At 39.6% G+C, this 25,280-nt stretch overlaps 1 long non-coding RNA gene across 9 annotated transcripts in view; it reads right to left on the reverse strand.

The window, feature by feature from the left end:
• LOC105468195 (uncharacterized) overlaps positions 1 to 25,280 on the reverse strand; it is a 77,346-nt gene that overhangs the window by 18,480 nt on the left and 33,586 nt on the right. For 6 of the 9 annotated variants that reach the window (XR_011609938.1, XR_011609937.1, XR_011609939.1 and 3 more), the window contains 2 exons: positions 18,825 to 18,998; positions 3,886 to 3,978 (listed from right to left, as the gene is read on the reverse strand). This is a non-coding gene — a long non-coding RNA (uncharacterized lncRNA). The remainder of the gene's footprint in view (positions 1 to 3,885; positions 3,979 to 18,824; positions 18,999 to 25,280) is intronic. The other 3 variants (XR_011609935.1, XR_011609933.1, XR_011609932.1) reach the window with 1 other exon arrangement.

Here is a 25,280-nt window from a genome sequence, read left to right on the forward strand (position 1 = left end):
TTTTATTAAAAGCTATTAGAAATTAGAATGAGACCAGATAACCTAATCTTAAAGAATAAGTCAGCCGGGCATGGTGGCTCACACTTGTAATCCCAGCACTTTGGGAGGCCAAGGCAGGTGAATCTCTTGAGGTCAGGAGTTCGAGACCAGCCTGGCCAACATGGTGAAACCCCGTCTCTACTAAAAATACAAAAATTAGCCATGCGTGGTGGTGTGCACCTGTAATCGCAGATACTCAGGAGGCTAAGGCAGGAGAATCCCCTTGAACCTGGAAGGCAGAGGTTGCAGTGAGCTGAGACTGTGCCATTGCACTCCAGCCTGGGTGACAGAGCAAGACTCCATCTCAAAAAAAAAAAAAAAAAAGTCTATATTCTAGAGTTCTCATTCAAATGATGTCTTTAAAACTATTGGTACATTTTGGCAGCCTCTTCCATTGGCTGTTTCTTTCACTAAAAAGTTAATATTTTAAAAATTAATTTGCTCATGTGTTATTTCATGTGCCCAGTATTATGCTAGGCGCCAGGGTATCATTGGTGAGCAGGACACATTCTTAGCTCCCAGTGCTCATAGCCTGGTTGACAGACTTTCCAGCACCTTCTCCTCACTTCCCAGACATCATCTGCGTCAAACTTTGCCTGCCTATCAACCATTAAAAATAAGCATCACCTAGACGTCACCTTCTGCTGCTTCGGCCTTGTTCCTGGTTTGTGGTTATGATTTCCTGTTTGCCTTGCTGAACTATGATTTCTTGAAATCCCCATGCCCTTTCTTAACTCCTAGGTGACTTTTTTCCCCAATGTACTTTTACTTAAAGCAGAACTATTTACAAATAAAATTTTATTTTTGTTACAGCATCTTCATAATTATTTTCTAAAATTAGAAAAAAAGTTGGCTTTTAGATTCCCTTAGTGTTGATGAAGACAACTGCAATGAAGATGCTGTTGTGGACTTAGAAATATGCTAAAATCCACCACAAAAAGTTTCCTTTTATAAACACATATGGAGAAAATCTCTATTTGGGACAGAATTTGGCATGAAGCTCTGCATTCACACTTAAGATTTTTAGTTTCCTTGAGAAATTGACCCCTCTAGTGTTACGAAATGTCCCTCTTTGTCACTAATAGTATTCCTTCTCCTGGAGTCTACTTCATCTCATGTTAATACAGCTATTCTAGTAGTCAGCCTTCAGGATAGTCCCCAGTCATCCCTACTTCACAGTATATAGACCTTTGTGTAGTCTTCTCTCACATTGTACCACAGTTAGTCTGTGTGACCAATAAAATATGGCAGAAGTGATGTTATTTCACTTCTGAGATTAGATTATAAAAGACTATGGCTTCTGTCACAGCTCCTGCCCTTGCCTCTCTCTCTCTCTCTTTTTCTTGGATCACCTCGGATCACTTCCTCTCAGGGAAGGCATGTCATAAACAGCTCTGTGGAGAATCTAGGTAGCAAGGAGCTGATGCCTCCTGCCAAGCACCACATAACTGGGCTTGGGTGCAGATCCTTCAGACTTGGCCAAGCCTAACTCCTAGACAATAAGAGACCTCGAATCAATACCCGGCCAAGCCACTCCAGATTCTTGACCTACAGAAACAATGAGGTAATAAATGTATGTTGACCACCCCACATTTGGTGGTTGGTCAGGACTCATAAGACTCAAAAGAAGGCTATATTCACAGCTACGGTTTATTATGACAAAGGATACAGAGAAAATAGCAGGATAAATATTTTTACTGGGCAGAGTCCAGAGAGAACCAGTATAGGCTTCAGAGTCTTTCTTCATTAGAGGCCACACAGGATGTACTTTCCCCCTAGCAGTAACTTACAGGAACATGTGTGAAATATCTCTACCCAGGATCCAAAGAATTTTTGGTATGCTGGTCACATAAGCATATCTTGCTATGTGACCAACCATGGCAACTGAAATACAGGACTCCAAGAATGAAGCCAGGTGCACATCATTAATCTTGATACTTGTACGAAGCAACCTGAAAAGCTAGTATAGCACAATCCATTGCTTCAGGTGTACACAACAAAATCATCAATCCCTGACATCCAAGAGCCATGTTCTCCGTGACTGGCAAAGGGTCAATCATGGTTCTAGGTTCTGCTGGAGCCATGCAAGGAATAAAGGACCACATCTGCTCTGTTAACTCTTTCCTCACAAAAGGTGGCCAACAGTCAGCACTAACTGCAAAATATATAGATAAATGAGACTTTAGATAATTCCAGCCCCCAGACTTCAAGTCTTCCAGCTTAGCCTCCAAGCACTTTAAAGAAGAAACAAGCATTCCCCACTGTGTTCTGCCAGGATTCTTGACTCACACAAACTACATGAAATAAGAAATGTTTATTGTTTGAAGCCGCCAACTCTTGGGGTAGTTTGTTATACAGCAATAGATAAATATACAGGGTAGTATTTTCCTGTTCTTTCCAAGTGTGGCAATTTTTTATTGAATGACCAATATGAATTTTATATTTTAGGAAACTGGATTTTGTTGTATTTCATTAAATAGTACTAGGCTTCTGTTTCATTGCTAGCTAAGTTACAAGTAGAATCCTCTTGAGGATTGCTCTCAAGTTTGTTAAGGTGGGTCCAGGACAGTCTTTATCTTAGGGCTAACTTATATCTACTACTAACCTGATAACAGGCCAGGTGCAGTGGCTCACCCTATAATCCCAGCACTTTGGGAGGCCAAGTTGGGCGGATCACTTGGGGTCAGGTGTTTGAGACCAGCCTGGGCAACATGGCAAAACCCTGTCTCTACTAAAAATACAAAAATTAGCCAGATGTGGAGGTGTGTGCCTGTAATCCCAGCTACTTGGGACGCTGAGGCATAAGAATCGCTTGAACCTAGGAGGTGGAGGTTTCAGTGAACTGAGATTGTGCCACTGCACTCCAGCCTGGGTGACAGAGTGAGGCTGTTTCTCAGTAATAATAATAATAGTAAAACTGATAGCTGTCTATAGACTATTTGGAGGATTGGTAAACTTTTTTGGTAGTGGCCACATAGTAAATATTTTAGACTTTGTAGGCCACACACAGTCTGTTGCATATATTTCTTTGTTTTTTCAATCCTTCAAGAATACACACATCATTCTTAGCTTGTGAGCTGCTGAAAAAGTCTGTGGGCTGGATGTGGCCTGTGAGCTGTAGTTTGCCAACACCTGATGTCCTGTGCATTAAGAGGTCTCTCTATTTTGGCTGAAAGGACCATTAACTAGTCCAAGCCTTGTGTAAGTTCCAAATATTTTTCTGCCTACTCATTCTCATGGTTCTTTCCCCAGCCTTGGGTAGTTTCCTGTCATGCTTGTCCAGAATAGCACGCAGTCAAATACCTGAATGAACCTCTCTGTAGATTTCCCAGACCCTGCAGCTCCCTCCTTGATGGTACTCAGGGTTACAAATCCTAAACACCTTAAGCGCTCTGAACTCTGGGTTCCCCCTTCCAGTGCTGTTATTTTCTTACATATAGTTATTCCTCTGTGTTGGTTCCTATGTCTAGCGAATATAAATTTCTAACAGAAACTGTTTCATTCTACTTAATATCTTCCTTGTTAAACACAGTACCATATTAACACATATGCAGATCATCATCGTGCCATTAACAAAAGCTATATCTCAATGGCCACAGGATTTCTAGTTGAAACAAATCTTAAATGATCTATCTGATCTTAGTCCAATTCTAAGCCTTCCTAGTTGTGAACATGTACATTTGAGGGTCATACTCTACTTTTTAAGGTAGCCCATTTCACCATTGGACAGCAATAATTATCAGAAAATGTACTTCATAATGAGCTAAAATATAATTCCTTATCACATGGACTTTTCAGTTCTTATTAAATTTACATTCAACCTAAATCTAGAGGACCTTTTCTTACCAATTGCTGTTAACCCTTGTTGTGCATCATTGATTCAGTCTGTGAATATGTCTTGAGTGTCTTCTCTGTGCCAGGTTCTGTGCTGAGTTTGGGCTGGCAGAGGTGAGAAAAGGGAGGTAATGATTGGGCCTCATGCATCTTTCAGCTTGGTGGGTTATTTAGAGAGAAATCTAAGCATGCAAATATGTGTAAAATTTACAACGTGGTATGTGCCCTGAAGAAGCATGGTGTGATAACACTAGGTATAGGAAGATTTGTCTTAGTCAGGGAAGTTAGGGAGGACATTCTCGAGGAGCTAATGATTTGAGATCTGAAAGCAAAGTGGGAGATAATCAGACAAAATAAAGATGAGAGATTTTTAGGAAGAGAGGTCAGCCTGAGTGAAGGTACTGGGGTGAAAGAGAGCAACTATTTTTAAATCTAAATGTAGGACTTTCAGATAACCCTGTTAAATACTCACTCAATGAATACACTCAATCTCAGAAATATCACTCTATCACTCAGAACATGTTTCTGATATTTTCGGTGTACTTGTAGAAGCAGATTTCATTCCAATATAAGAAAGCATTTTGCATTGCTCTTTGGAAAGGTATTATTGTCCCTACCTCAGGTTTTGTGGGGCCAGAAGCTTATACAGGGCCCCCAGAAGGCCCTTTTTAAGAAAAAAATATAAACTATACACACAAAATTTAGTACAGGGTCTGGAAGAAGACCTTGGCAGTGAGAAGCACCAAATGGAACATTTCATTAGGTTCAGGGTAAAAAATCTACCTACTGTCTTTACAGATTTGGACAAAGGGTATGTGACCATACATTGGTGAGGTAATCAAGAGATTTCATATTGTATAGAAATTTGGACTTCATAGACCTGTAAGTTTCCTCCAGATTCAAACATTTTGTGTTTATTTGGCTTACGTTTGAGAATGGAATAGGTCAAAGTTAGCCTCCTTGCAGTTTTGGCCCCCTGCCCCTACTCAGCTGGTTTGTAGAATGAATTATCTGATGGCCAAACAATGATGGGATGTTGGCTGGATGCGGTGGCTCACATCTGTAATCCTAGCACTTTGGGAGGCTGAGGCGGGTGAATCACTTGAGGTCAGGAGTTTGAGACCAGCCTGACCAACATGGTGAAACTCTGTCTCTACTAAAAATACAAAATTACCTGGGCGTGGTGGCACATACCTGTAACACCAGCTACTTGGGAGGCTGAGGCAGGAGAATCTCTTGAATCCAGGAGGCAGAGGTTGCAGTGAGCCAAGATCATGCCATTGCACTCCAACCTGGGCAACAAGAGCAAAACTCCATCTAAAAAAAAAAAAAAAAGATGTGGTGTTTGGGACTGTGTGGGTGTGGTATGGGTGTGGTGTGGGTGTTGGGGGTAGAGGAGTATATACTTAAGACTCTGAAGTAAATGAATCCTAAAGTTAAATGCCTGGCTTCCACCTCTAGTCAACCGTTTTGTTCTAGCACTCACGTCTCAAGTCATAGAATGAGAGCTAAAATGTCTTATGAATCAAAGGCTGGGTTTGAGTCACATGCCAACCAATGTGTGCTCATGGAGAACACCTCAGTGACAGCCCAGAGACAGCATCTCCACCCCACTCCTGACTATTCACCTCACACCCGATTCCTCTGTCCAGAAGAGGCTTGAGGAGAGGGCATGGATGTTTAGTGCCATCCATCCTCCCTGCTGTGTACATGCATTATGGTGCTTACATGGCACCACTGTCAGAAGGAAAAGAGTGAGTATCGCAAATAAGGACTTCCTACCCCACAACAAAAACAGAATCTTTGCAGCCAATTATGTGCTGAATCATTATTATAAAACAGGAAGAATCCTAATAACAACAAAAGATTAAGAGCAGCACTGTGTATGTATGAGCACTTCTGCATTCCCAGAGCAGTTGTCTGGGCGATTATAAAGCTCTTAGCAAACTTTAATTAGAGCTCACAGGTTGGTAAGTTACATGGCTAAAGTTCTTGCTAGTGTGGTCACCAGAGAAGTAAACTCAGGTGAGGTTAAATGGTCAATTTATGGACACCTGGCCATGCTCATCTGTGTTTGCTTTTCCAGTCTGTCAGGTTCTTTGGAATCTGACTTGTTAGCAGCTCTGCCAGGCCCCATCCCCTTGCTTGCAGGTGCTCATGTCTGAAGCTAATGTGTTAATCTTATCAGCTCACGAGCCTGGGGTTCAGCCACGCCAAGTCTGGACCTGCTGGCTTTCTTTGGAGTCAATCTGCAAGGGACATCTCTGAGCCCAGGGATAACAGTCCTGAAGTCAGTAGATTGCCAGGCATTATGTGGAAACAAGGACGCTGCTTTTCAGTAGGCAATAATTGACTTCAAAGGACTCCAAGTTGGTTTAAGTTTTTTCTATTTTAACATTTAGGAACAGTGGAAAAACATACTTTTTGTTATTTGTGTCTTCTCAGAAATGGTTACCACTTCTAAGAAGATGGGAAAATTTTAAGGTTAGTAAGGAGATAAGAAATGAAATCCCCTTGAGGATATGTAAAAAGCTAGTGCTTTCTGTCGTGTGTGTCTCCCACCCCACCCAGGCTTCTCGGGTGTCTTTGGTTTGTGCCCCATGAGGACACATGTGAGTTCTATCTCAGGCAGGGGCTCTGGGATCAACGGTGGGTGAGTGAGTTTGTTCACCCTGGATTCAGCCTCTGCTCCTTAGGAATTTCTCAAACATTAAGTTTCCTTTAATATTATCCATTCATCAGTATGTTGACACAAATCTACTTCAAATCTATATACATTTTTTTTGGTCCAGCCAACAATTGGGAGAAGAATAGAATATTGTCTATTACCTATCAGGCAAGGGTTGATTGTCGTTCATGTATCCTAAAGCAAGACTTTTAAACTTCACAAGTTTTCATCAGGTCTGGCACTCTGAGGTTTGAGGGAAACAGCAGCTGTCTACCCAGACTTCATCTCATAATCTCCAAAACTGCAGTTCTGTTCCTTCTTACTCTTTTTCCTGGTCTCTTCTGTCCTCATATTCCATATTCTGTCCTCATGTTCCTTCTTTCTCTTCAAATTTTCATTCTCTCTCTAGGCCTTTTCTTTTTATCTGATGTTTTTCCAAAATTATTCGAATCGGGTTTTTACATAGTCATTCATCTTTCACTGTGTTTTTGTTCAAGGATACCCTGATGATTTACTTTTATGCTTTATAAAAAATGTTTTGTGTATAAAAATTCACAATGTATGACTTTTTTTGGTCTCAGCAACTAATTGAACTGATAGATCTAGGAAAGAATTAACAACAATTCCTGGTGTTTTTCTTAACTTTTAACTAATAGCTCAGAAGCCATCTTCCCGTAAGATAATTTTTTTTTTCTTAAATTCCTCATTATTCTTGTGTACATCAAAGCTCATTTCTCTGTCTCCTTGCAGGGTCCAGTCATCTCTTCCTTTCTCGTCAGTGAGTTGGTGGCTCCGTACCTAGAAAACCTTAAAGTTTGCAATAATACAAACAGGTTAAATAAAAGAGTTGTCCTGAGACATGGGCTTTGTGAGGAGAGCCTATGGGATAGCTCTTACTGTTCTCCACTCCAGGCATAATCTCAGGACACTACACCACAGGTGAAAGCTGCCTGGTTAGTGTATTAGTCAGCTCGGGCTGCCATAACAAAGTACCACAGACTGAGTGTGTTAAGCAACAAAAAATTATTTTCTCACAACCCTGGGGGCTAGAAGTCCAAGATCAAAGTGTTAGCAGGGTTGGTTTCTTCGGTGGCCTTTCTCCTCGGCTTGTAGACTGCCATCTTCTTTCTGTGTCTTCACAGGGTCTTCCCTCTGTGCCAGTCTGTGTCCTAATCTCTTTTTATAAGTACACCAGTCCTATCAGATTAGGACCCACACTAATGACTCATTTTAACTTAAATACCTCTTTAAAGACCCTATCTCCAAATACAATCATATTCTGATATACTGGGGATGGGGCTTCAACATGTGAAGTTTGAGGGGGACACAATTCAGCCCATAACAGTATATTAAAAACTCCTCATCTAGATGCCATATTTCCAGCACCAACCAAGCTCCCAAGCACAGCTCTAGCCTATGAAGTCTGTGCAGAAGGTGGGTTATACAGTTCCATCAGGGTCAGAGGTTGCAGCTCCCTCTCTTACATTACAGATTCTCATAACAAATCATAACAAATGTAAACAAGCGGCTTATCTGATTCTCCAAATAGCAGCAAACCAGTGTACAGGGTAATCACCAACCAGAAAAAGCTCAGCTGCGGGGGCAGATGTGCCAACAGCAGCAGGAAGTGACTTCAGCACTAAGCGGGCAGCAGACGAAACCTTAAAAGGGCAAAACTGTATTGTCAGTTACCATGTCACATAATGACAGCCGAGAGTAACAATACTTCTGAATTTGTCAACAGTAGGTGACGTTATTTTTAAAAACCTATAATAGAAGGCTGTGGACGTTTTCTCATTAAATGCTGTATAGATAAAATTGTGTATTTGAGGGCGATACACTTGTTATTGGGGTAATTTACCTATGTAAAAATGAAAATTTCCAAGTTCTGCTGGATAAATGCTTCTTTCTGTATGTATGACAAAGTCCTGCTTGGAGGTCATAAACTTTGCTATAATCCTGGTTCTGAGGGTGGGGGCTTTCCTGTCAAGATGGCCATAAGATTTAGACTGACCTCCCACAGAGGTTCAACAAGGAGTCACTGAGATTCACTAACAGTTTTCAAAAAAGATGTTTATCAGACATCTTTCCATTGAAACCATACCCCCTGTAGTGCACAGTGAATTAATATTTCAATAACTTCTAAAATGTTATGAAGATTGCAATTGTATAGCATTATATTTTGTGTATAGGTGTATTCAAAGTAGTAATCTATTTAGTAAAGACATATGACAATGTTTGTAATCCTGTTGTGGCATTTCCTCCTGTGTTAGTACAACAGGAGGCTTAGAAATGGGTGCAGCCCGGGCATTTCTCACCTGCAAGAGGCCCTACACCTGGCCGTGTGGTGGGCTCAGCCTTTGCCTCCTCTGAATAACCTCCTCTCATTTGTATATTGTGCCTCTGCCCACCTTCTGTCTCATATCATAGTTATTTATGAAGCTGTTTGATCCATCTTACAAGATTGTGCTTTTAATTCCCAATGGCTACCCCCCACTGTTAATGTTAGCTTCTGTGTTGAATCCAGGGGCACTCTATTGCTATCATTCCTCTACAAGAAAAAGCCTAGCTATACCTATTTTTTTTTTTTTTGTATTTGTTAATCCATTTGAGACTTTTGTAGCACTTGTTGTAGCTGCCTTCCAAGGTCAGCCTCAGAATTCTTCTTTAGGCTCAGAGGAAGATTATCCAGAATGCCTTGCAGGAGAATTTGTACAATTCTCTGCAGTGATGTGCTGGCAAATGTTCAACAACTGGTTCTGATTCCTAGTGTTTGCTGGTTATAGATGACGCTGAATGTAGAATTGGGAAAAATATACCCAATTGGCTTTTTCTCCCTAAACATACTTCATAAGCTTCTAGCATACCATTGGTTCACAGCTCAGGGATAATGAGAAAAGCTATTTTGTAAGAAATGGAGAAGCCAATTGAATCCCTTCTCTACCCACAGAAGGCAAGCCTGTAATTAATCTTCACAAAACTGTGTCATTTTCCAGGTTTGCCTCCTCTTCTAATTTCACAAGATGCTGACAAACCCTGGAATAGCTTTAAAGTCATAAGCAATGAGTCATAAATGGATCTACTCAGAAGTTAGGGTCACTAATTGGAAGGCAGCTAAAACTCTCAGAATTGTTACTGCACAGATGCCTACTTTGAGGTTATAATTATTAAAACCCCCAAATTAATTTTTAAAGCATTTGCTGAACTTCGTCCCACTTTACACCTCCATACACTGATGACTTAGACACATGCTAAGGTGCTGTGACTCAACAATTTTTATCAGAGGCAATGGTACCACCCCCTTCCCATCCTACCTCTTTTCCCTACTTCCATCTGCTGGAGTGAGCAGATTTTAAACTTGATTAATTAGATACTTTGTTTTGCTCTATCTCCCTCCCAGCATAATGTTTTGCTTGCAACAGATATAAAAAATATATTGAAGTTGAATTAGCTGATTTCTTATAGTATATGAGAAATCCCTTTTTTCATCTCTCTAAAGGTGCTCATAAATGTTCATAAATACTTGCGTGAACAAGTTGAGACAATTTCTAATCTGAAGGAAACTCTTTGTCCTTAGAAGAACTGGCTTTCCTGTCTTGAACAATAGAGATTGGACAACAGAAGGTATCTGGCCTTGCTCTACCCCTTCCTTGTTATAGTAACAGGGATGTGGTTGTCCATCTCCACAACCACACTCTTCCCAAAGTACTACCACCTCAAGAGCTTTAGCCATCTAGGACCCAAATCTTATGCTTAGCCATGCTGGTTTCTGGGCCTGGAGGGTGGGAAAAATCTGAGTCTTCAAAATATGTAAACCAACTAAAAAGATTGTAGTGAAAAAGATCAGTGTTAGGGAAGATGTGGAGAAACTGGACCCCACATATATTGCTGGTGTGAATGGGAAATGATGGAGCCACTTTGGAAAATAGTTTGGCAGTTTCTAAAAAGTTAAACATAAACTTGCCATATAACCTGCTAATTCTACTCCTGTCTAGCTAGCTACCCAAGAGAAATGAAAACATATGTTCATATGAAGACATGCATGGGAATGTTCATAGCAGTTTTATTCATAATAGCCCAAACTGGAAACCATCCAAACGTCTATCCACTGGTGAATGAGAAAACAAAATGTGATCTATCCATACAATGAAATATTCTGCAGCAATGAAAAGTAAAGAAGTACTGATACATGCTACGGTGTTGAAGGAGCTCAATAACATGATACTAACTGAGAGAAGCCAAACGCAAAAACCTGTTTATTGTACAATTCCATTTATGTGAAATTTCCAGAAAAGGCAAATCTATAAAAAACAGAAAGCAGAATCATGGTTGTTTTGGGGCTGGAATTGGCTATAAGTGGACACAAAAGATCTTTTGGGGGTGATGGAGCGTTGGCAAATTTCACACAACTGCCAATTTATTAAAATTCCTTAAATTGTGTTTTCAAATAGATGAGTTTTATGGTATGTAAATTATGCCTTAACAAAGCTTTTTACAAACAACACAATAAATGAAGACCTTTATTATTTCTATTTAGCTCTTGCTCTTCCTTGTCTGATTACAAATCCCAAAGGGGCTACATGTCACCCAGCTGCATTTTTTCTTTTTACAAGTAGGTGAGGAAACTGGATAAATACGTTGTTGGAACAGGGAGAGGTTTGGCCCAACAAAGCCAATACATTGCCAGAATTTTCTTTAGCTGCAGGCACACTAGTCACCTTATCTGCAGGGGAGGACATGGCTCATTCACTGAGTTATGCCCTGTGCCTACCAGCCTTCCTTTCATGTAGGTGGCTCTGCGGGCGAATGACCAGTGTGTGCTCCTGTTGTCCTATGCATGCTGGGGGATTGTGTTGTATGTAGGGTACTGTACTGTCTTGATCCCAGGAGACAAAGGCACTATTTGTTAAACTGGAGCTAGTCTTACCTTAAAGGATAGGATCATTTCTTTGACCACAGATCTCTACCTTACCAAAGGATATGCCCTTACATCAGACCAAAAAAGAATAGGAAGCCCATAGGGAACCTTCTGATTTTCACCTTGGTCTTCTGATGCTGCCTTTGAAATACACCCTGGAGCTTGCTCCAGAACTAGAACTAGAAGATGACACTTTTCATAGGGGATCAACTAGGAGTTGGGGGGATAGAAACTGGTCAGAAGCCTGTGATACTGTTCCAGTCCCAGGGGAAAACAATAAACTATTTTTTTTTCTTTTTTTTTTGCTTATCAAATTGGCAAACTGGCAAAAGTTGGGATGTACATACTGTTCTAATTTGGAGTACTTAGGAAATAATGGGCTTGAGACCCTAATTTGGGTGGCTTAATTCGTTTCCCGCAATACCTCTACAGAATGTTTCGCCCTGGTGGTTTAGTTCTGCCCTGTGGCTCCAGCTACCTTTCTGTTTTCACATCTTTGACTCCCTTGTTTATACCTGATTTATTTAAAGGTGTATTCACCCTTCTATTTTGTTTAGTTTGATTTTTTTTTATTGTGGTAAGAACACTTACTGTGAGATACACCCTCCCGATAAATGTTTAAGTGCACAAAACTGTGTTGTTAATTACAAGGCACTATGTTGGACAGTAGTTCTCTAGAACTTATTAATCTTGAATAACTGAAACTTTGTTGAACAATAACTTCCCATTTCTCCCTTCCCCCAGCCCTTGGCAACCACCATTCTACTTTCCATTTCTGAGTCTATTTTAGATATCTACTGTAAGTGGAATCATGCAGTATTTGGGCTTCCGTGACTGGTTTATTTCACTTAGTATAATGTCCTCTAGGTACATCCATGTTGTCACATATGGCAGGCTTTCCTTTTCATAAAGGCTGAATAATATTCCATTGTATGTATATACCACATTTTCTGTTTCCATTCATCCATCAGGGGACATGTAGGTTGTTTCCTTATCTTGGCCATAAATAATGAATGTGGGAGTACAGATACTTCTTTGAGATCTTTATTTTAATTCTTTTGGGTATATACCCAGAAGTGAGATTGCTGGATTAAATGGTAGTTCTATTTTTAATTTTTTGAGAAACCTCCATCCTGTTTTCCATAGCAGCCACACCATTACACATTCCCCCCAGCAGTGTACAAGGATTCTAATTTCTCCACATGCCTGCTCACACTTGTCTTGATTTTTTCAAAATATAATGTCCACCTTGTGAGATGATACCTGATTGTGGCTCTGATTTGCATTTCCCTGAAGATTTATATTCACCCTTCTAATACTGGTGCCTGGCAATGCCTAGAACATAGCAGATGCCCACTAAATATTTGTTGAATGAGTGGGTTAAGCCATAAGAAACTCCATCCTCAGTACAAGCACAAATGAAGATACCATATGAGCTATTGGGGACAGGGTGACTATGACACAAAAGCAAAAGGTCTCTGGGCTGGTGGGATTTCTATCCTTCTGGTTTAATATTAAAAGGCTGACAAAAATGGCTAGGACCCAGGGATTTGGACAAGTTCACCATGGTGGAAAGAGATAAGTGTTTTTAGAAGGAGTGAAATTAAAATATTTTGCATATTCTTTTAAAAATCATTACAGTATCTTCAATATTTGGACTTGCTAAATGCTTGTGCTCTGGAGGCAAAAAGCTAGGCATTTTTTTATTCAATCCCTCTCATCCTCCAAGCCTCTGCCTCCACAACTACCTTTACTAAATGTCTGATTTATTCTAGGATAATTTTTTTCAACAAATATTTGTTGTTTCCCTCCCTGCTTTGCATCTCCATAGGTTTTTGCAATCCTTTTGCTCACTCACCCCCCTCATCCCCCATCTCCTGTGACAGCTGCTCTGCCCTTATCTAACCCTTTCCGCAGATGGGGATCTCTGTGGGAGCAGCATCTCTTTGTGTCCCATGCAGAAACTAACACTTAGGTACTAACATTTGTTTACTTGGACTGAATAATCGAATCATTTGATTAGTTTCAGAATAGTTTGTTAGGCAAGGGAGGCAACTCTGATGAAATGGCTTATTTTAAATGCCATTTTATGCACTATTTAAAAATAGCTCTTCTTCCAGAAACTGATGTCTATACATATGTGTTGGGATTCAGTTTAAAATAGAAAAGCATTTTTTCCTAAAAAACTTTCACACTAACTTGATAGTTATAGAGAGAATATTTTCAGTTGACCAAGATTATCAAAACAATGCCTAATTCCAGGAAGAAAGGAAGAAATAGTGGTGAAATTCGACCTCTTTTTAAAATTGCTGCTATGAAAACATACAATCTAGTAAATGATATTTTGTTAGTTTCATACTATCTATAAACAGTTTCGGTGGAAATCTTTGTTTTGTTTTGTTTTGTTTTGTTTAAGGCAGGGTCTAGCTCTGGCATTCAGACTGGAGTGCAGGGATCTCACGGCAGCCTAGACTTCTCCAGGGTTAGCCTCCTAAGTAGCTGGTACTACAGGCCTGTGCCACCACATCTGGCTAATTTTTTGCGTTTTTTGTAGAGATGGAGTTTCACCATGTTGGTCAGGCTGGTCTCAAACTCCTGGATTCAAGAGATCCACCCACCTCGGCCTCCCAAAGTGCTGGGATTATAGATACGAGCCAGCACACAGACCCTGGAAAGCTTTCCTGATATCTTTCCCATACTCCTGTTGGCATGAGTATTTCTGGAAAGACCACAGTTTTCTGCTTGCATCTAGCACAGTGAAAGAAGCAACATCAATTGGGTGATATTTGTGTGAAGTGGATTCTAGTCTTGACTTTGGCAATAAATAAATGAGTGATCCTGAACAAATCTCTCAGGACCTTAACTTCCTTATCTGAATCTGTATTATAAGGCAAGTGAGCATCAGGATCTATGATCTGCAGCTTGTAGGATTTCCAGCCTCCTTCTTATTTACCAATGCCCATGGCTGAGGCTGTTTGGTTCACTTCACTTTCTTGTTTCCTTCTATGCAGCAGTATCCCAACCACTCTCAAAAGAGCCAGAACCAAGTTTCTGGAGGCTGAGCAATGCCCAGGCCAGGATAGGAAGGCTTTCTTGTCATTCTTGGGATGGGGGCAGGGAAGGGGCAGGTGAAGAGACCTAAGCACCCAGGGCAAAGACTGGAGAAGAAATTGCAGTAAGAATGGATTCTGCATGCCCAGCATCTTGGAGTGGAGGGGAAGAGAAAAAAATGGAGTGAGAGCAGAGAAAAGTAGCTGGGCTAGGAGACCTGTGCTCAGGTTGGCTGGGCTCCAAATCCTAGGGCTGTCAGTAGGAAGCTTGGATTCTTACACAATACCCACTCCTTTCCAAACCCCACAAACTCTAGAATAACCCAGCAGACTTGCTGACAGCCAATCCTGGTTTAAAAGCTCCATCACATTAGAGGCTAAGTGTAAATAATACCAAGTGAGGATTAGATCTCTTGGAGGAAAGAACAGGACAGTGTTGTGAGTCTAAAGTGGTAAGAAGCCCCTCTCCATCCTCCCTCACCAGAGGAAGAGTCTGAGAATAGAACTGGGCCCAGGAAAAGAGACCCATGGGATCTTTCCTTTTTTCCCCCAGTTGGAGCTCACGCAAGCCCACCTGGGCCCCAGTGGATTTTGTTCCCTTGGGGGTTTACCTCCATGGCTGGACTTCACACTTCCCCTGGCCCTCATTCTTCTTTGGATTGCATCCATCCCTTTCTTTTTAGCCTGGAGGCAACATCCTTTTAAGTTGGGGAGGGGAGAAAGTTACAAGGGGAGGCAAATAGATGCCACAACTTCAGTTCCTGTGTGATTTTGCTTGGGGTAGACTGGACCTTCCTTCCATTTTTTTTAACAGGTCTAAATAAAAAACCCAACACATAAACAGTGCAGGCAGTGTTTCCCAGCATGAGGTACATCAGGTATTTTAAGGGAACACTATGCTTCTCCATTTCTTCTTAATGCCTTGAGTCTTGCTTTTCAGTCTTGGCTGATAGCTGGGAAATACGGACCTGCATATTGCCTCTGCTTGTCTTATCTAGTATTTAATTTTTTAAAAGCTCTCCTGACAAGGCAGGTAGGCTGATGTTTCCTGAAACATTCTTTACACCACTCCTCCCACAGTTAGACTTTTTTTCTTTTAAAAAGAAAATTGTTTAAAATATATTTCTAATAGCTCATGACTATTAAAATCTAAGTGCTCTGCCCTTTCTGTTAAATCCAGGATCCTATTTTTGCTTCTCCAGGACACGATTGTATTTAGAGTTAGGGTGTTGCTGAGAATGGCAACCCCTATATCACCTACTTTTCACTTTGGGAAAACCCACAGAAAAGTTTCTCTTCGACCTAAGTGTGGAAAACCTTTTGTTTTTTTTTTAAAAAACAGTACATTTTTACACGTGATAATGTGATTTTTATCACAACCATGTTTCTTTTTATATTTTAAATTGATACATATTTGATATACATGTTTTCAGGTTTATGTGATAATTTGATACATTCATATAATCAAATCAGGGTAATTGGGATATCCATCACCTTAAATATTTATTTTTTCTTTATGCTGGGAACATTCAAATTATTCTCTTCTAGCTTTTTTGAAATGTGCAATTGATTAATGTTAACTATACTCACCCTACTGATCTATTGAACACCATTTCATGTTTCTTTTTTACATCGGCCCAACTCTATTATGGTAGTAATTGTGTGAAACCCTAGAGTGTGCCCTGCTGTGGAATAATTCTCATATTGGCCTCATCTTATCATTATCTAACTGTGTGTGTGTATGGTTTGATTTCTCTTAGTTTTGGAAAATGGTGTCTCTCTAATCTGTGTACATTTCAGGCTATTCTTTTTTTCTTTTTTCTGAGATGGAGTCTTGCTCTGTTGCCTGGGCTAGAGTGCAGTGGCACGATCTCGGCTCACTGCAACCTCTGCCTCCTATGTTCAAGCGATTCTCCTGCCTCAGTCTTCCAAGTAGCTGGGACTATAGGTGCCCGCCACCATGCCCAGCTAATTTTTGTATTTTTAGTAGAGACAGAGTTTCATCATGTTGGCCAGGCTGGTCTTGAACTCCTGACCTCAGGTGATCTGCCCGCCTTGGCCTCCCAAAGTGCTGGGATTACAGGTGTGAGCCACTGCATCCAGCCTTCAGGCTATTTTTTTTTAAAAGCTTTTTATTTTGAATTAATTTTTGACTTATCCAAAAGTGCAAACATACAACAGAGAGTTCCTGTGTACCCTTCACCCAGTTTTTTTTTAAATTTTTAATATTGTTCTGTTGAATATGCTTGTGAAAATCACCTAAAATTCTTTTTGAAACAAGTCTCATAGTGAACACTATTTTGAACACTCAGATGTTGTGTGCATCAAAACAAATGGGATGGAAATGACCAATAAGGTTATCTCAGGTAGGGTGATATTGGAAGGATGACCTAGCTTAACACTGAACTGACCCTTCATGTCCCAATAATTTGCTCAAAACTGATTTGATCACAAGCAAATAGGAAGCAAACAATATGTTCCAAAGAAAAGTAGCCAATAGGACAATATGGTTAAAAGTCTTAATTTATGGAAACTGGATTTAAAATATATTAGTAATTAGTATTAATCATGGGATTGAGTCACAACCTTTTATGTGGCTTTAAGCATTTTGTCCACATATCAGATTTTTCTATTTATAATTATAATAACCCTTAATTTGCTTCTGGCCAATGGAATATTAGTCGAAATTATCAAAAAGTCCAACAGTTTAAAGCTTGCTTATATGTGGTTTATATTGAAAGTTATGAAGCATTGTTATGGCATGATCCTATTTTGCAGGGGGTCAGGGGTGTGTGTGTGTGTGTGTGTGTGTTTATAAATGTGTATGTATGTGTATGTGTGTAGGCACGTTAAAAACTACCTGACAGGAAATCACTCAAAGTTTCAACCAGGTAGGTGATTTATAATGTCCTTTTTTTTTTTTTTTTTTTTGCATATCTGTATTTTCTATTTTTTTAGTTGAGTAACATTGCTTTTATACCAGGGGAAAATTAACAAAGCACTGAAATAATAAAATAAAGCATGGAACAAAATATATAATTCCCAGTTTTAATAGATTTCCCTATTACTTGCTCTTTAGGTTGTTTTAGCAAGTCCAATTTTATTGGTTATTTAGGTTGTTTCAAATATATATTGTTGTTGAACAATTCTCTTTTCCAACTTCTCAGTATTGTAAGAAGCAAATAACATAAATAATTGGCAAAAAAGGAACCAATTGTGACAATCAGACAAAAATGCTGATGACGCACAGAGAACTGCCTCACTACCTTGTGATACATACACACTAAAATTACCAACACTGAAAAACCAGTGATTGTATTCACCCATTTTCAATAAGTATTATTTATATCAACTGTTCTGTTGACAAAGTTACTTTTAAAATAAAAGTTTTTACAATAAAGTTTAAAGTAAACTATAAGTACTTTTTATTCGGTCAAATTATCTTTTTCATTTAGCCAAATTGTTTTCAGCCAAATTATCTGCTGTAGTTTATGAAATTTGAAACATTTTGACATTTCCAGTCAGGACTTAATGTGCTGATAATTCACAAAAGTCCTGAGATGTGAAGCAAAAAGAAGGCTTTCATCAATCCTGGGGCCAGTCTACTTTCTGGAATATGTGCATCGTACAATATGAGGAATGAGCAAGGGTTATATTCTGCAGAAAGTTATACAGCAAACTAAACAAATGCAGTAACAGGTGTATGGCTCTGGTGGAAGCTTGGTCAAATTGAAACTGGAACAAGAATAAACCTTTCTTTATTTATACTTTAGGTGACAAGGTAGCACATTTGTACATAATAAGGCTGGCCTGGGGATGGAGGGAGTCCCTGCTCTGACTGTGACTCAGTGAGACTGTCTGCCTGGTCCTAGTCCATGAGAAAAGCACGCTATGATCTCACAGAAGCCTGAAGTGACTCTGAAACTTTGCAATAAAAAGAAAATTTCATCCTTTAAGATGCTGAGTTACCAGAGAAGTCACAAGGATAAAATGAATGATGGAGGTTTCTGGCAGATGTTATCACCATATTCATAGCATGTAGCCTTTCGTGTATATTGGGATGGAATGGGTAAGAGACAGGCTTGGGGCTCAGTCTCCTAACTGGTTAGAAACTAAAGATGCCTTGGAGAGGAGAGTTGAGAGTCCATATTTTTCACAGAAATTCTTTTTGAGCCACATTGACATTCCTAAAACATTGCACATACTGATGCTATGGTTTCAGGGTCATTTGGTCTCTAATACCTGCAAACTTTGCCTCCCCTAGCATAGTTTTAGAGCATTTGTTTAACAACAACACCCCAAACTAAAACCTTACCTGCATAAACCAAGCATATCTGTGGTTTGGAAAACAGGCCAGGAGTTTAGAGTTCTATTTCTAACTATGCAGCTAACTTCCCGAGTGGACTGGAAGAAATCTTTGATTCCTTTGCTCCTTAGTTTCTTCATATTCATCCATCCTTCTGAAAGGTATTCCTTAAGTACCAGGACCCTGTGGATACAAAAATAAATAGAACCTAGTTCCTTTGTCAAGATCCTTGGAATTTAGGGGACAAGACAAACAATAATCAAAGATTGCAATCCAGTGTGGTAAGTTTGTTGTTGGAAGTAGGCACTGAGTGCTAGGGGAGCATAGAGATGGAATGTGAAATCAAGCTTGGAGCTGGGGAGGTGAGTCAGGGACCACATCAAAGGAGTAGTGATATCTTCCTGCAAAGTTAAACTCTGTAAAATGAGAGGGCTTATTAGTGGATCCAGAAGAATATTTAATCTATATTCCTATGTTAATTGAAGAGATGGTAATTTGAGGTCCCTATATAGCGAGAAGTTTTTCCAGAGCTGTAAGAAAGAAGCAAAGTTCAAACAAATTTGCCTAATATATCCATGGCTGCTTATCCCTAGAGAGTGGTCTAGCTCTTAAGATCTTTCTAATATGCTCCAAGAAGAAAATATTTGTTCTTGGGACATTCCTGTCACTTAATATATTTGCCTTTAGACATTTGAAGGGTATCTGGCTTTCATAAGAAATCCCGGTTACCTGTGTCACTTTCCTCTCAACAGCCCCTTTCTTTGCACATTTCCTTGTAATGAACTATGAACTCTAGGTTGAATCATTCAAGTGCTGTAATATTCACATGAAAGCAACACCAAACTTTGTCTCCATTTATAGGTTCATGTCAAAGCTAGTTTTTCACTAAATGTCTCTGGTTACCATTTCATTTGATTTTAAAATAATACTTCACTTTTCTAAAAGTTGATCTGTTCCAAGTCTTAACTCATTGTAGACACAGTTATAAAATCATAAGTAGACAAATAATTCTCATTTCTTGCACATACGTTGGTTTCTTCCCAATGTCCACTTTTCCTCTTCTTTTTCCCAAGAGAGTTCAATTTGTTCCAGGATGGATACTAGTTAGCCAAGGTCAACTTTAAGAATTCTATTCCTTAGTCAGTGATGGACTTAGGAAAGGGCAATTCTGGTCCCTTTGGGAGAAGTCAGCTGGCAAGCCTCTGGAAAAGGTTTCCTTCTCCTAAAAGAGACACAGAAGTTGATGTTCTCTCTCCTTTTTGGGAACATGGGTGCATCTAGATGTGGCCCTGGAACCACAGCAGCCCTATTGCCACCAGCTGGAAGACAAAGCCAACAGTGGGAGAAGACAGAGCTGGTCGAATCCCCCAGGAGTAAAATGTAGCCTGTGGTACCCTTCCTGGACTGTATCCTACTTGGAGTCTTCTTGTTCTGGGAGGCAATAAATTTCTTTGTTATTTAAGCCATGATGAATCAGTGTTTTCAATTATTTGCAACCAAAAGCATCCTAAACAATAGCCAAGTATGCATGGAAGTTCATGCACTTCTCTCACAGAACATTATGTCAGACATTTAGTTCTAGGAAACAGGCTTATCTGATTTCTCAGTTCGAGGAAGCAGGCTTATCTGATTTCCTAGCTCCTGGCAGATTAGAAATAGCAAGTTAGAAATAGAGAAAGTTAGAGACAGGCAGCTGGACAGAGAAGGGAGAGAAACAAAGGCAGAAACAAGAACTCAAGAGGCAGCATTGTGGAGTTATTTAATGCTGGGGCAAACAAGTTCTCCCATCTCTGTAGCTCTTGTGGGTATGAGAGCATAGTTCAGTGACTAACCCATAATGACAGTCATGTGTCTGTCATCAAAGGAAGTTTGTTTTCTGTTTAAAGTACTCTGTTTCAGAAGGGGGTGAAGCTGAATAGTATTTAAAAATATTTCTTTGTAAACAAGGAAAAGCTTACATGATTAAAAGGATAAGCTTATCTGAAAAGGCACACAGAGAACAAACTCACTCCCTGGCTATGCTAAAAAAAATGAGTGCTAATTATACACGCAAATGAAACCTATTAAAAAGTTTGCTTCATCCAGAGAAAAGGGAAGAAAAAAAAAACCAGGCAGTAGTTTGATTGCTGCACAGAACAGCTCATTTCAGTTTTGGTCCCCATGAGAAGCCCCAGCAGAGAAGCAAAGCTAAGAAGTGAGGACATGGTGTTGCTCTTCTGCAAGTGACTTTATTTTGGCTCAACGGCTCAGCAAGCCTGCCTAAGCTGTTTCCTCAGAAGCCTGCCAGTAGGAAGTAAATAAGCTGCTTGACTCTACTCATAGAGGGGGTTGAGCACTCCTAATTAAAATGTAAATAATTCTCAGGGCCAACAGCTTGTAGATGAAAATGACTGGAAAGATCACAGAAACTAAAATTGCACCACGCAAAACAGGTTCTAAGTCTTTGTCTACACAAACACTAAGCCTACCAATTGATTTAGTCACCTCCATGAGAAATCACTGAAGCCAAGTTATTTGCAACCATGCACCAGGAACCAGGTAGCTGCTGCTGTACTCTGGTGACACCATGGACTAAAGCGCAGGGTGACTTGCTTACCAAGTCCACGGGGCATGGACAACTCAAAAAACAAGGGCTTTCCGCAATCAGCTGGTGAATCTGTGGTCCCACACAGCTCTGCCCCAAGGGTTAGGATAGCTCCTCCTGCCCAGCCCATCAGAGGTCTGGCCAGAATCTTCCAAGGCTCATATGTGGAAGATGAGCTATCTGGACAGGCGCCACCCAACAGAGTGTTACCTTGGTTTTAAAATCACCCTTCATTTGAGAAGTACCCTGAAATTTTAATATGCAAATAACAGCTAAATAAAAGGAAAAGCCCAATACAGTTTCTAATTACCAACAAATGCATATGTATCTTACACATGGTAGGTACTCAGAATTTTAAAAAATGATTAAGTGATCTATTAACCTGAGTACTACATGAGGGAAACATAAAGAGAATTAAATAATTTTACTAAGAATGAAACTTAAGGCTATTGAATTTAGTGGTTTTCAATGGCCTTTTTGTTTTCTTCATGCTAGGATAATGCCATACATGCTAGGATTATCTTACTGGTAAATTACTATTGTTGTTGTTAGACAACATTTTGTCGGCATTCTCCTAAACACTCCACATTCATTATTTCATTTTATTGCCACAATAGCGTGGGTACAATTATTAACTCTATGGAAAAAAATGAGGCCTAGAGATGCAGAGTAATTTGTCTGAGGACACAGAATGAGGACATGCTGGGTCACCAGGCAAACATAAGTTCATTCCTATGGCACAACTACATATTTACTGATAATAGTTGTACTGAATTTTTTCCAGATTTTCTTTCATTTTTTTTTAAATAGAAGAGACTGAAGATTCTCTCATCTGCATTCTGATATGTTGTTTTCAGGAAGAGAGAAAACTGGAATCATGCATAGAGGATGGTGAGAAATTATGTATGTTCATCGAGTGTCTCACATGTTTGTCAACAGAAGTGAAAAGATCATGACCCAATTTTAGAGTTACTTATTCAGACAACTCTATTATAATGAGTTACTTCAACACTATAGTGTTCTCCCATTCTAAATTCTAAAAAAAAAAAAATTAATGTTTTTTTTAAATTCTTCTGATGCTTACTTGATTTTTCAGGTTGATTTTTTTGAAAACAGACTTAAACTTTTTTGACATTCTATATTCATTCATTCATTCTTTCATTCACTCACATAATTACTATTTATTGCCTTCACAATATCTGGACAATTCTGTGAGGGTTAAGACACCAGCAGTTTCTGTTTTTCATACAATCTTTCTTGAAAGTTTCTTTTTTCTTCTTCAATAGCTGGTTTGGGTTCACAAGATATACAGGGTTTGATTTTGATGACCTCCAAATGGGTCCAACCTGCACTGCCTTCTGCATATATAAGGTAGCTCATAACCATGTTTTTGAATACTATGTCTTACTATTTTGTGTGTGCGTGTGTGTATATATATGTCTTTTGTAATATATGTATGTTACATATATAACATGCATATGTTAGATGTTACAAACACATGCCCAGTGTTACAGCAATACAAGCTTGCTGGGAAAAAAGTATTAAATCACAAGAAGTGTATAAATTTAAAATGAAATATTTCAGAAATTTTATTGCCAGAGGTAATCAGTTTTAAAAGTTTAGTGTTTTATATTCTATATTTTGAAGTTGACTATTTTGTGAATTCATTGCTCTGTTCCCTCCCCCACTTTTGTGTGACCTCTTTCCTTGTTTTTTTATTGGCCCTCTCTGCTCAATTTGATTCCACTTCCTGCAGTTACTCCTCTGGGTGGGCCCCATCCTGCAAGGGAGTTGCTGTTCTCAGGTCCGCTCTTTGGTGGGTCACTTTGTCTCACATCTTTCAGACACCTAGTTACTTCCCTCTTCATTCACCTGATGGACACTGTCTGTGGTTTGCCCCTACCTGCTTTTATTTAGTGGTTTGGGGGGCTATCTTATAGCCAGTTTGGTTGCATATGTTGTTCATGGGAATTTGGGTTTACTATTTCATTGTTCTGTATGTTTTTATGTAAAATACAGAAAGATTCAAAAGCTATGTTACTGTTACTTCCATCTTCTCAGAGTCTCCCTCTACCATCAGACTTCCTTCTTTGAATAACAGGTTAAAGCTAGTGATGGAAGATGATCAATGTTATCCTTAATTGGCCCCAGACTAATTAATATGGTGCTACTTAAGATAATGTTTGCCAACCTTGCATGTACATCAGCAACACCTTAGGACTGTAAAACTGCTGATCCCCAAGAGCTTTCCTGATTTAATTGGTCTGGGGTAGTGTGTTCTCACATGATTCCAGTGTGTTGATAATCACTGATATGAAGAAAACAAAATTAAAGCATTTCAACTCCCTTAGCAATCTACTGAGACTAAGCCAATTACTGTGTGCTCAATCTGCACATTAAGTGTGGTCCCTTTCCTCACTCTAACCCCCTATGTCTCAGGTGAGGCTGACTCATTCTCCAGAAACTAGAGTACCCAAGTCATCCATACATGACCAATCAGTGTACTTCACGCTTGTCCAAGGATAGACATGTCACCCAAGCTGAATCAATACAAAATTTTCCCCATGATATTCGCTAGAGTTACTATGCATCACTCTCTTTTTATAGAAATTGTGAGCTTCAAGATCAGTGTAAACAACTTCCTTTTGCCATCTTTACCCCCGAATGAGGAGAATCTGCTTGGGAATGAAGCTTAGAGAGGAAAACATTTGACAGGTGGAAAGAGTAAAAAAGTATTCTGATTACACTATTGATGGGATTTTTAGGGGTCCAAATACAATACCTTATTTTACCTAAATTCAGAACAAATTTAGAGATAAATGCAGGCTAGGTAATTGGAAAAGAAATAGTTTTATGATTAAGAAGCTGATTGAGCTCATGGCTTTGGATTGCAGCCCAAAAGAATTCTCTAACACTCTGCTCCTTAGTTTATCTTAGTTCATGCTTCTACTTAGTTCTCCTTAATGCAACAGGCCACTGGCATGGCTGGAATCTTTGGACCTTGTCCTCCACTGTGGACTGCTCAGCACAAGGAAGGCAGATGACAAGACAGACAAACTAATCAGAGAGAATGAAGGGCACTGGAAGAGCTGAACCATGCCCAGATGCCCATTTCTTTCCCAAATCCCCAGTTGGATAACTCTCTCCCAAGTCATGGCTCACAGTTTGGTGAGTTTCTGCTAGATCTTAGATTTCTACTTTCCCGAAGGTAGAAATAAATGAGCACACTGAGAGAAGGTGTGAGGGTTCTGTTCATGCTTGCTCACCCTGAGAAAGAAAACGGGGAATAAGTATTCTCCACTTAAAATTGTTTGAGCTTCTGAATCCAGCAACATATGAAGCCAGCTGTACTCCTGAATTTCCGAGTAGTGATCATATACATTTTCTTTCTTTCTTTAAACAAGTTTTACTTAGGTGTTTGTCATTTGCAAACCCAAAGTCTTAATTAATACATTAACTAGTTTTCTTCTGTTTAATAAAAGTAAATGTCAAGAGCCATGGATGGAGTGACTCTAAGGAAAGACCATCCTTTCTTGTGCTGTAAGTGGGCCTCCTTTGAGTGCACATTAGGCTTCACATGTTGGATTTGGATCTGATTGTCCTTTGGGATCTTCATAACATGGCTTTGTCTGAAGGCCTTCCACTGCTCCTCCACCCCTGCCTTTTGGTCTGGTACAGCAACAGTTTCATTGACACTGGTCCCACTGTGCTGCACCGTCCATTGTAGTTCTATACTTCCGAACCTTTTATAAACAGTACTTTGATTAACGCTCCTCAAGTTATTCTACTTTTAAACTTTGAATGAAGCATCTTTTTCCATTAGGTCACGACTGATAGCAGATCAGTCATTATGTTACTTTGACACAGTCATATCTTGGCTG

The sequence above is a fragment of the Macaca nemestrina genome, chromosome 11, assembly GCF_043159975.1.
Source record: "Macaca nemestrina isolate mMacNem1 chromosome 11, mMacNem.hap1, whole genome shotgun sequence".
NCBI classification, from domain to species: Eukaryota; Metazoa; Chordata; class Mammalia; order Primates; family Cercopithecidae; genus Macaca; species Macaca nemestrina.